Source organism: Triturus cristatus, chromosome 4_2 (genome assembly GCF_964204655.1).
Source record: "Triturus cristatus chromosome 4_2, aTriCri1.1, whole genome shotgun sequence".
NCBI lineage: Eukaryota > Metazoa > Chordata > Amphibia > Caudata > Salamandridae > Triturus > Triturus cristatus.
In genome coordinates this window covers 38,527,912-38,540,445 of record NC_140586.1, presented here as the reverse complement: position 1 = coordinate 38,540,445, position 12,534 = coordinate 38,527,912, and positions in this window count along the sequence as shown.

The following is a 12,534-nucleotide window of genomic DNA, read 5'->3' as shown; positions in this document are numbered from 1 at the left end:
CCACACTTCAGAGGTTTTGCAGAGGAGGAAAAGGGTGATAACAAGACCAATAGCGTCATAACCTTCAAGAAAGACTTAAACCAAGAAAGGACCTGACCTGGTATGCCTAGGTTCCTGAGCCTGCCCAAAAGAATCTCATGGGAGATAACAGTCAACAGCTACACTTCTTTACTCCCATTTCAAGCACTGCATATGTTATGGGTGTAGTTGGCAGGCTCCCAGCTCAGTGGACACTGTTTTCATGCACCTGCATTCAGTGTGCACCCAGGTCTACAATTGTCTCCTCACTGGGAGCCAAGCACCCCATTGTAGTGCTTGACTCACTCAGGGTAGCAAAGCAAAGCAGTTCAGGGTCTTTTCAGGGGAGGTGGTGTGGGCTAGTTATCGCCATTTAGTGGCACGCAACAACACTCAATAAATTATTGTCCAGTCCTTGTTTTTCTTTGAAAAAGGCAAAGTACATTTTTTACACATACGCTAATAACTGCCATTTATTTGGCACACTTTTGAACTATCAGCACAATGAACATATCTCCAGATTTGTGTCTCGCCCAAAATAACGGACACTACATGTAATTCAATAGCAGAAAAGGCCACTTTATTGGACGAGGTAACTCATATTACTTCAGGCAACTTAATTTCCTAGAACAATTTCACAATTTGGGCCAAAACCATTTTATTATCACTATGCCTAACAAACTGTACATTTCCAAAGCAAAACCAATGTTTACTTTTGCATTTCCATATTTTGTTTTCAATCCTTTTTCTTCCCTTTTCTTTAACGACTTAGCAATAACGAGGGTTGGGTAAAATCCGCTCCAAATTTACCCTCCCCCATCTTGCCTACACAACTATACGTGCCTGAGTGAGTACCTGTCCAACTGTGGCGAGACACACCTCCCCAAATCCAACCCTCCTGGTCCCTTCATGTAACTATATAATGTATATATATATTTTTTTTTTTGGGGGTGGGAGGGTGGGAGAAAACAAACGTCCCCCACCTAACTGCTTCTAAACCCGCTGCGCCACTCTACGCTCGCGCCCCTGACCTCCTTATCTAACCTACGCCTCGCGCGCACGCTACGCCTACGCCGCCTACCTCACTCTGTGGCCGTACCATTCGGGCGAATGACCCCGGGGGGAGACCGCTCCGCTCTGCTCCCCCCGAGGCCCCCATCGCCCAAAATAACGGACACTACACATGTAATTCAATAGCAGAAAAGGCCACTTTATTGGACGAGGTAACTCATATTACTTCAGGCAACTTAACTTCCTAGAACAATTTCACAATTTGGGCCAAAACCATTTTATTAACACTATGCCTAACAAACTGTACATTTCCAAAGCAAAACCAATGTTTACTTTTGCATTTCCATATTTTGTTTTCAATCCTTTTTCTTCCCTTTTCTTTAACGACTTAGCAATAACGAGGGTTGGGTAAAATCCGCTCCAAATTTACCCTCCCCCATCTTGCCACCCCAGGAAAACAAAGAGTTTTCCTGGACCCCACCTTCCCAGGGAAACAGACCCCACTTTTTTTTTTTTTATTTAAACATTTCCCCATAAATCCACTGCTAACTCCGTGGCCAAACAATCTCTTACTTCGAGTAAATAATACGCAAGGCCCAATTGTGATAGGTGTACCCCGTCCGAACGAAACAATTGGCCATCCTTGCCTATAATGTCTGAGTGGCTAACATACTTTATGTCCATAGCACTGCAGAATGTTTTCATTGCGCGATTCACCTTTTTCCGGGCTTTGTCCACTGCACCCTCGTTTCTTGCATTCCTCCAGCGCCGCCTGTAAATAAACTCAGTCCATGCAATTCTTGTACCCAGCCAATTGTTCTTCAAAACAGTTAAATCGAGCTGCATTCGCTTTATTAATGACAACCCAGAGAGCGATACGAGGTCATTTTCCCCAAGGTGCAGTATTAAAAACGCTGGAGCCCCTCTAACACATTTCATGCGTGTAAGAGTAGGAAACAATTCATCCCACCTCATGCCTCCGCGTCCTTTCCATACCAGCTCGTGCCCCCTGCTGGGTATTCCAAGATTCCTGCCGTAAAGCTGTTGCTCCGCAAATATAGCAGCCCATTTTATAAAGGAGTGGCCTACCAACCACACTTGCTGCTTGCCTGACAGGCCTCGAACATCACCTATGTGGAAAAACATAATGAGCAAATAGCTTACAAATGCACATCATTTACGAACATAACTGGTGCAGCAACTTGATCTCCACCTGCCTATACTTTTGATGGCGTCCCAACCCAATCCCAAACGGGCTGCTTCAGTTGCCGCCCCTATTCGAAACGAATGTGTCCCATACTCCCCGGGATTCTCCCCTACCCACAAAAGTGCCTTCCTCAACACAGCCAATACCTGTGACGCCGACAGTCTCTTCCCCGTCAAGTGTATAAAAATAAAACCCTTTCTCATCTGTACACAAGGTTGGAAATCTACCCATTCCTGTACTGGGCAACAATTACTGCTGCCACTGCCATAAAGAAAAATCCACACTCCCTTCCCCAACTGGTCGGTTTTTGATTTCCGTAGCCAAATTCTCACTCGATCACCCTCATGGACCACTTCATCCCACCTCAAACCTCCCTGACCCTTCAAACCCAACAATTCGGATACGCGGAAAGCCCCAAAAAAGAGCCATATCATACAAATGCGGAATAAAGCCACTTCTTGTTGGCTATAACAACATGCTGGGAGTGCCATCAAAATCTTTTGCAACAACAAAAATGTAATAGGGGCTCGGCCACTCTTTGCTCCCACCGACAACCTCCCCAACCCCTTTAACATGCGCTTAACTAAAATGCCGGCCACTGGGTCAAAACCCCAATATAACTGGCCAAAAAATGAAATGCCTGCTAACTTTCCCCCAATGGTGGACGGAGACAAACCTTTGTCCACTAAATCCAAAACAAAATCCAACACTACAGGTACATTCACCTCATGTAACTGATTACTAGGAACCAACCGTACATAACTGGCAAAATCCGCCCATGCTCTTCTGTATGCGTTCCTTGTGGATGGTGCCACTGAGCTTTCAATCAGCTGAACTATTCTCTCACGCCTAGCTCCCAAATCCTGTCCGGAATAGGCGTTTTTCTGTCTGCTGCTCCCGGCGCCAATGTTCGAAAACGCTGCCAATCGAACCGGGACAAGGCATCAGCAATCACATTATTTGTACCAGGTATATATTTTGCCCTAAAAACTATATTTCGCCTTAAGCAAAGCAACATGAATGCACGCAGTAACGTCAACACTCGCACATCCCTGGCCTTTTGGTAGTTGATGAGATTAACCACTGCCATGTTATCCACATTAAAAAGGACAGACCGATTCCGAAACTCCTGCCCCCAAAGTGTCAACGCAACCAGTAAAGGAAAAAACTCCAAGAAAGTGATACTTCTTCCTTCACTCAACCACTGCGCGGGCCAAGGTTCTGAATACCAACGCCCATCCCAAAAAATGCCGAAACCTTTCGATCCAGCCGCATCCGAATAGATCTGAATCTGCCACTGGTATTGATCGTCAATGAACTGCAGAGGGACACCATTGAAGTCATCCAAAAATGACAGCCAGATCTGTAAATCCTTTTTAACCAATCTGGACAACCTCACTCTATGGTGGGACAGCCATGCCCCCGACAATGCCATACCTAGAGCCCTAGAAAAGGTCCTGCCCGCCCGCACCACTCTACTAGCAAAGTTCAGGTATCCTAACAACGTCTGGATTTGCCGGAGCTCAAGCTTATTATGCTCCAGGGCACTGGCCACGCAAGCGCGTATCTCACCCAACTTATCCGCTGGTAATCTAGCCATCATGTCCATCGTGTCAATCTCTATCCCCAAAAAAGTAAGCCTGGTCACTGGCCCTACGGTCTTTTCCTGTGCTAAGGGCACTCCAAAATGCTCCGCCATACTCTGAAATCTGTCCAGTGTTTGCTGACAGTCCTGTGTACCAGCACGTCCCATAAACAAAAAGTCGTCTAAATAATGACATGCCACACCTCTTACTCCACTTGAAGAAAGTACCCAATGCAGAAAAGTACTAAACTGCTCAAAAAGTGCACACGACACCGCACATCCCATAGGGAGTACTTTGTCCACATAATAGCATCCATCAAAACACATCCCAAATAGTTCAAAATCTGTTGGATGGATTGGCAAAAGTCTGAAAGCGGACTTAATGTCACACTTTGCTAGTTTTGTCCGTTCCCCCAGGGAATGAACCATGTGTAATGCCTCGTCAACCGACGTGTATGTGACCGCAGTATCCTGTGCCGCAATGTAATCATTAATAGATTGTCCTTCTGGCCAGGATAAGTGCTGTATCATACGATATTCCCCCTTTGCCTTCTTGGGAATGATACCTAAGGGTGAAACAATGAGGTTCTCCAAAGGACAGCATTCAAACGGGCCCGCTACTCTGCCCAACTCCACTTCCTCTGCCAACTTCTGACCCAAAATGTCATGGAACTCTTCTGCTGATCTTAAGTTATCTGCCCAACGCCGACTACGTGGCCCTTGGTAGCTGATCTTAAAGCCTTCCAAAAAACCCCAATAATGTTTTGCTGCCGCCCTTCGATCTGGATATTCGTTTAACCATGGAACTAAATGTTCCAAACTAATTGGGGTAGGCGCCTTTTGGAACCAATGGGACAAGTGCTCCCCTACCTCTAGCTGACCCCCCGTGCTCCTGCCCTCTCTGGCCCCCGGAGCCCACCGCCGTACTGAAACACTAGGCGACTGTATGCTTTCCCCCACATTGTGAACATTCGTGGTGAAACCTACACAGTTGCCTGGAACAAAAGCCTCTATTAAAGTTCCAACAAGCCCCGAACCCTGCTGCCTGCCCTCTACCAACCATTCCCGCCCCTTGAAGGGCGGGACGCCCAAGAAAAGGCCGATAAGCCACCGGTAACCCACTTGCAGTATGTGTCATGTGTCATTGCGGGAGGATTAGCAGATGACATTCATTGGAGCCATAATTCAGAATCTATTTCACCCCAAGGTTTATCCACGCAAACACTCATCCGGGCTCTAAACTCCTCATCGTAATTCAACCATGAGTACCCTCCAAAATTCATCTGCGCTTTACGCACTACGTCCATATATTTTAATAACGATGCCGCCCTCTCAGGATAACGCTCCACATAAATGCTTGCAAAAATAAGGAACGCTGATGTCCAATTATCCACATTACGTGGTACTCTGGGACGCCTGGACAACTCCAATTCCTCCTCCTTAGATCTTTCCGGGGCCTGCACGTCCCTATGTAATAGGCGAAATACATCCACAAAATCGTGGTTCCATATTTTTTGTTTTGTCTTACCTGCTAAATGAGACCCAAGGGGCATCGCTAAACCCATATAAGGAAGCCGCGTCTGCTTAGCCACACTTACTTCTTTCCCTGCGGCACCAAACCTGTCTTCGTTCTTTTTCCCCCACCCCGGGACTCCCTGAGAGACCCCCACTACCCCTTCACATGGACACGCCCTATTGGGAACGCCTTCCTGTCGTGACACTTCCATATTCTCCTGTCCTCCTACCCCCACCACCCCCAAACCCGGCTGAGCCCTTTACCTCCCCCAAACATCCCACCATTTCACCCTACCTTTAGGCAGCTGTGCCTCTCTATCCCGCAGATCCGCTGGCATACTATGATGCTGAGTCTTCTTTCGCTGTTTCTCCGTCGCCTGCAACTCCGCTCCAGACTGCTGCAACGAGGAAACAGAACATGTTGCCCCCTCTAGTCCCCCCCGTGCCCTTTTTGATCCCTATATATCCTGGGCCATGTCTTTGACCGCATAGTCCACCAATGAACCCATATCTCCTACATTCCTAAATTCCTCCCTATCCTCTTCTCTCTCATCTTGCTCAACTTGCGCACTACCACTAGGGCGCTCACCATCCCCAACCCCCCCATCATAACATCTCCAGTCAACAGGCGGCCCCCGCTCTAAGGGACAACTGCCAACGCCAAAGTCCGCAAATGACCCGCTCCTCATGTCAACATGCTTACCGGAAGCCACTCTAGCTCCCTTCGCCGATGCCAACTGCACCCTCGACGCAGCCGTAGGCCTGGTTCTTCCACTAAACGACGTCTCCTCTGATCTGGATTGCCCCCAGACAGCCGTATGAAATCTCACCGTGGGAGGACCTTCCACGGCTGCCTCCCGCGTCTTTTGCGCCGGCATCTGTGAATGCGGCACCCATACCCATTGACCGTCATCAGAAACCTCCCCAACGTTATCCTTGTCTTGTACTAGACCCGGCCTCTGCCGTGCCTTAGGAAAAATATACTGCATGTCATAACGGCTCATGTGGTCCTGGCCCTTTTGGCTCACTGCCAAAACTGGTGAGACACCAACCTGGCTAAATAAGTCACCATCTTCACCGATATCGCCCTCACCACCTTCCTCCGCCAGCTCTAAGACCACCCCATCTAGTGGGTCCCCTTCCACATGTCGGTCAACCTCCATAACCGGGCACTCTGCCGAGTTATTGCCTGTCACCTGCCCACGCCAGGCTATCACTACCGGCTCCCTTGCTTCTTCGAAAACACTCTGCTGGCCCGCAACGCCCCCTGGCCCATCGTGCGCCTCATCCTCCTCGCTGTCGGATGAATAAGCCACCAAACCCACACACTCCCCTGGTCCTAGTATGGGGGAGCCGGCTGACACTCCACATATGTTTGCTGAACAAAACGGGGGGGGGCCCGCTCGGTCAGTGTTTCCTCCTCCCCCAAACCCATCCGTCCTTGCTCCTCCCCAAACTGTGCAGCCCTCGTGACGGCCACTGCCCACTTCTCTGTGCCAACACACCTGTCATGCCTGGAAGCACTCCTGCCCCTTCCAGACTTAGCTCTGTTCAGTGCACGCCCCCTCCCCATGGCGCTGGGGAGCCTCTCCACCGCTGCGACATAAGGTGTTATGTATGCCCATTGTCCCCAGGTGGACACCGGAGTGTTATTTGCAATGACGTGTCCCTTCGAGGACACCGTACCGCTGTCCCCTCACCAGCTGTGACCTGCGAACTGTCAGTTGCAGATGACAGTTGACAGCTGGTGACCCCGAGCGGCTGCTGTACTTGCGCTCCACGTCCGGAGCTGTGTTGGCGAAGAATAAAGGACTTGAGTTACAATACGTTTCTTATCCACTTTGTTCTTTACAAAGTGGCGACGAGCGCCAACACCGGAACCCACATTCGGAAAAGAACTTTTAAAAAAAAAAAGAAATTTTCCTGACAAAAGAAAATGCTACAGGACTGAAAGAAAAAACTCACGACAAAACTAACGTTGTGAGTATACTGTAGAGATTAAGCAGCCGCAGTATTGGGGAAGAAAAAAAAAATCGTTACGAGTTTAAACCTAAGGGAATTTAAAATAAGTAATACCCTGAAGAAACGCACAAGAAGGAAGCTGTGGTGTGTTGTGTGTGAAAGCGATGTTAGACTCTTACTGGTGCACCGCGTAGAAAGGAAAAAAACTTAAACAGCGTGTCTGAGGAGAAAAGCTGCACCAGTAATTTACTGACGTGAAATGACAGTTCAACGGAAATCCAACTGTCAGCTGTGTCAGTTTCACGTTCCAAGCAAATTGTTGTGACGCACTGCAAGCTGACGCGTAGAGGAATTCAACTAGAACCAATAGGAGCCCAGCCTACGGGGTGACGCACTACGCTTCAAAACGTGCGGCCATTTTGAAAAGCTAAAAAGTAAACAAAGGAGTGTACAGAAACACCTTGGCAACGCGCACACTAACGCATACGAAATTAACCCCAGCAGCTTGCGAATGAATCAAATGCCTTAGAAGCAAGTTACAGGCATCAATAAACACCACGAGTGCAACGCGAGTGTAGCGCTGGACAGTCTGGAAGTAATACAAATAAAGGTACATCCTGGAAGAAAAAAAAACATCATTTTCTAAAGAAACTATTTCACTAAATAAAGCAACCATAAAAGGAAAATACATAAACACATACATATAAACCATTATGGCATCAGGCTACTTGTGGAATCTCTCCCCTCCACAATCATTTCTACCAGGTAAGGGCGACCCTATACTAAAATGGGAAGAATGGAGGGAGTATTTTAACAACTACATCTCGCAGTTTGATGATGATGATGAAATTACTCCTAAGAAAAAATACAAACTCCTATTACATTGCCTTGGTGCAGGAGGAATAAAAGTGTACAACAGCATTAACAAGAAGGCAAGAGGGGAGGGAGAAGATGATGTTTACTCTAACGCAATTGATGACTTAAATGCGTACTACAAACCAAATGTTTGCGTTGGTGTAGATAGATACAAATTCTTCCACAGAAAGCAAGGAAAGGAAGAGTCAGTCGACGACTATGTGTCTGCATTAAAAGAATTGGCTTTAAACTGTCGCTTTGGAAATTTGCACGAGGAGTTGATAAGATACCAAATTGTAATGCAAGGGTCAAATGCGGACATCCAAGACAGTCTCTGGGCTAAAGGGGAGTATCCACTCCAAAACATAATTGACGTTACCAGGAAATCAGAGTTGACAGGTCGATGCGCAAAGGCCGTCATAGCAGAGAGCAACGAAAAGAAAGAGAGTGGTACCGTGAACAAGGTGACTCATGTAAAACAAAGTTCAAAATATACGTGGAACAAGTCTGCAAAAAGCATGAACAATAAACCTGTGGTGAACGGAGCACGGAGTTGCTACAGATGTGGAGATAATTCGCATTGGGCAGACGACAGGAAGTGTCCTGCGCGAGGAGTAAAGTGTACATACTGTGGGGTCATTGGACATTTCCAAAAAGCATGTCGCAGACGCAAAGCACGCACCGTGAAAAACATCAATGAAACAGAAGGTTATGAAAATGATGCATCAGAAGAAGACGACATCAACATGTGTGTCCTCAGCATCGAAGAAGAACAAATAAACGAGGTCAGCACAGGTGGCGTAACTAAAAAGAAGAAGCCCTTTTGCAATATGGCCATCGGAGGCATCGAAATCAGCATTGTAGCCGATTCAGGCTCACCATATACAATTGTGAACAAAAAGGTATGGGAAGAAAAATTCACACCATGTATAGGTAGCCATCTTGAAAAAGCAGACATACTGATAAAGTCATTCACTGGAGAACCGATCGACGTTTGTGGATACAGAAAACTAAATTTTGCTTATAAAGGAAGGGAGTCTGAAGGAAAACTCTATGTATCTGCCGTTGGTCCATCGGTGCTGGGATGGATGGACCAAGGTAACTTGAGCATCATCTTGGACCCTAGCAAGTCTGAGCCTGTACTAGTGGTACAAGACACAAATGACTACAACAAATCCATCTTACTCAGGTTTCCAAATGTTTTCAAAGACAAAATTGGAGCAATTAAGGGGTACCAACATAAAATCATAGTCAAACCAGACGCAACACCAGTGGTACACAAGACCCGCAATCTACCTTTTGCAATAAAAGATGAGGTAAGAAAACAAATTGAGAAACTCCTTAAAGAAGGCATAATTGAACAGGTAGAAGCCTGCGAATGGATTGCACCATTGGTCGTAGCCAAACGCCCAAACGGAAAATTGAGGCTATGTGTGGACTTACGTGACCTGAACAAAAATATTATAGTTGAACAATTTCTATTACCCAAAATAAGTGAAATGTTAGCTAACACAAAAGGAGTCAGGTGGTTTTCAACTATTGATTTAAAATCGGCGTACCACCAGGTACCACTGCATCGTGATAGCAAAAGACTCACGGCGTTCATTACACCCTTTGGGTGTTTCCAATTCACAAGAGTACCATTTGGGTTGGCATCCGCAGCAGCGATGTTCCAAAGACTAATGAACAACATATTTAAAGGAGTCACTGGTATTCTGATGTTTCAGGATGATATCCTTGTCATGGGTAAGACACAGGAGGAGCACAATAACAAAGTTGAGCAAGTACTAGGAATTTTGGAAACTAAAGGGCTCACGGCTGAGTACAGTAAATGCAAATTCGCTTGTGAATCAGTGAACTATCTGGGGCATGAGATTAATGGTAAAGGAATCTACACTAAGAAGGACTTAATCGATGCAATCAAGAACTCTCCCGTACCAAAAAACAAGGAGGAGTTGAGGTCTTTCTTAGGCCTTGTTGAATTTTATGCAAAGTTCATAAAGAACTTTTCTGAGAAAACGTATGATCTTCGACAACTACTGAAGATAAAGAGTGAATTCAATTGGAGTGACACGTGTCAAACTGCGTTCAACTCAGTAAAAAATTATCTATGCAATGCTATACCTCTACAAGGTTTTGACCCTTTGCTCTGTAACACCATCACAACGGATGCAAGTTCGAAGGGACTTGGAGCCGTATTGACTCAAAAAGACGACAGAGGAATACAGTACACCATAGCATTTGCATCACGATCATTGACACCAACGGAGGAAAAATTCTCCGTTATCGAACGAGAAGCTTTGGCATGCGTGTGGGCCTTGGAACACTATCGTAATTATGTGTGGGGAAACAAAGTTACACTGTGCACGGACCATAAGCCACTCACCAAGGTGTTCACGACAAAAGGCCTGTATACAGCATCACCAAGACTGGCACGCTTATCTGTACGCCTTTTTGACTTTAATGATAATACAGAATATGTCCCCGGAGTGAAAAACGTCGTTGCAGACTACCTTAGCAGATTGCCTGTTGGGGAGGAAAACCACGACAGCACAACAGAAATGGAGGAGTACTGTATAGCCAGCTTAGATGACAACCTACAGGGAATCTCAAAGGAAGAATGGCTTGCAGAACAAGAAAAGGACAAAGACATCGGTCAGGTACTCAAGATGATAGAAGGAGAGTGGACACATAAGAATAAACTCTCTGAAACAATGAGACATTACTATGAGGTGAAAGAGGAACTGTCACATGAGAATGATTTACTTTTGAGGGGCAGTAGAGTAGTACCCCCAGTTACGTTAAGGAAACGTATCCTTGAAATATGTCATGAAGGGCACTTAGGCATAGTCAAAAGCAAAAGAAGAGTCAAAGAAAGTTACTGGTGGCCGGGTGTCAGCGTAGATGTTGAAAGGGTGGTCAGGAACTGCAACATGTGTCAGCAATCCGACAAGACCCAAGTCACTCTTAGACCACCTCTGCACCCCATAGTTTGCCCAGCTATGCCATGGGAAAGAGTGGGGATAGATATTATGGGCCCCATAGTGGAAAAAGATGAGCAGTGGTATATAATTGTAGTTATAGACCATTTTACCAAATGGCCAGAACTCAAATTTACAGTCAGGCCAGATTCTAAGACTGTGGTTGAATTTCTAGATTCTGTGTTCACACGTGAGGGGCTCCCCAAACAAATAACCAGTGACAACGGACCACAGTTCCTGTCAGACCTATTCAGGGCCTATACTTCTAGAAATCAAATCCAGCACAAAACCACATCAGTGTACCACCCAGCCGGTAACGGCGCTGTGGAACGCTTTAATAGAGTACTGAAAGGCATAATTCAGTTGTCCAACAACAACAGACTATGCTGGAAAAAAGAGATCCTTAAAACGTTATGGGCCTACAGGATTACGCCCTGTGACTCTACTGGTCACAGCCCATTCGTACTCATGCGAGGCAGGACACCACTCTCACAAGACAATATAGGGTGGACTGTAGCTGCAAAAAGAGTGCACTGGTCTTGTGACCAAGTAAGAAGGAAAGTTGAGCTTGGGCAGAACAAAACAAAAAATAGGTATGACCAAAAACACGGTTGTAAAGAAGTGCAACTCTCAATCGGGGACACTGTTAAGGTGAAGAGAAGCGGCCACATTATGAAAGGTCAGAACAGGTTCTCCCCGCCCCTGATTGTTGACAAGGTATATTGTAACTCAGCTCTTTTGAGTGATGGCAAGGTGTGGCACCTCTCTGCCCTCTCTGTATGCAAGCCCACCAAAGAAGTTCCCACCAACGTGCACAGTGGCAATAAACACCACAGTACCCTGTCTGACTCCTCCGACAGTGAAACCTTGCATGACCCGCCGTCATCTCACACTGAGGCACTCAACCCGGTGGCACACACACCTAATGTTGTAATTCGTGCTGCCACCACTGGCGCAGACTCAAGTAGAGTAGTCAGGGTTTTGCCACCCACTCCCAGGTACAATGAGTCACAACCAATCAATACCAGCAGGTGTGGTAGAAGGATTGTACCTCCCGTGAAACTTAGCGATTACATTTGTGACTAGGTGGATTGTTAGTTGTTATATGTTATTTTTTTCCAAACTGTTGTTAAAGGGGGAAGATGTGTTATGTATGCCCATTGTCCCCCGGTGGACACCGTAGTGTTATTTGCAATGACGTGTCCCTGCGAGGACACCGTACCGCTGTCCCCTCACCAGCTGTGACCTGCGAACTGTCAGTTGCAGATGACAGTTGACAGCTGGTGACCCCGAGCGGCTGCTGTACTTGCGCTCCACGTCCAGAGCTGTGTTGGCCAAGAATAAAGGACTTGAGTTACAATACGTTTCTTATCCACTTTGTTCTTTACATAAGGGGCCTC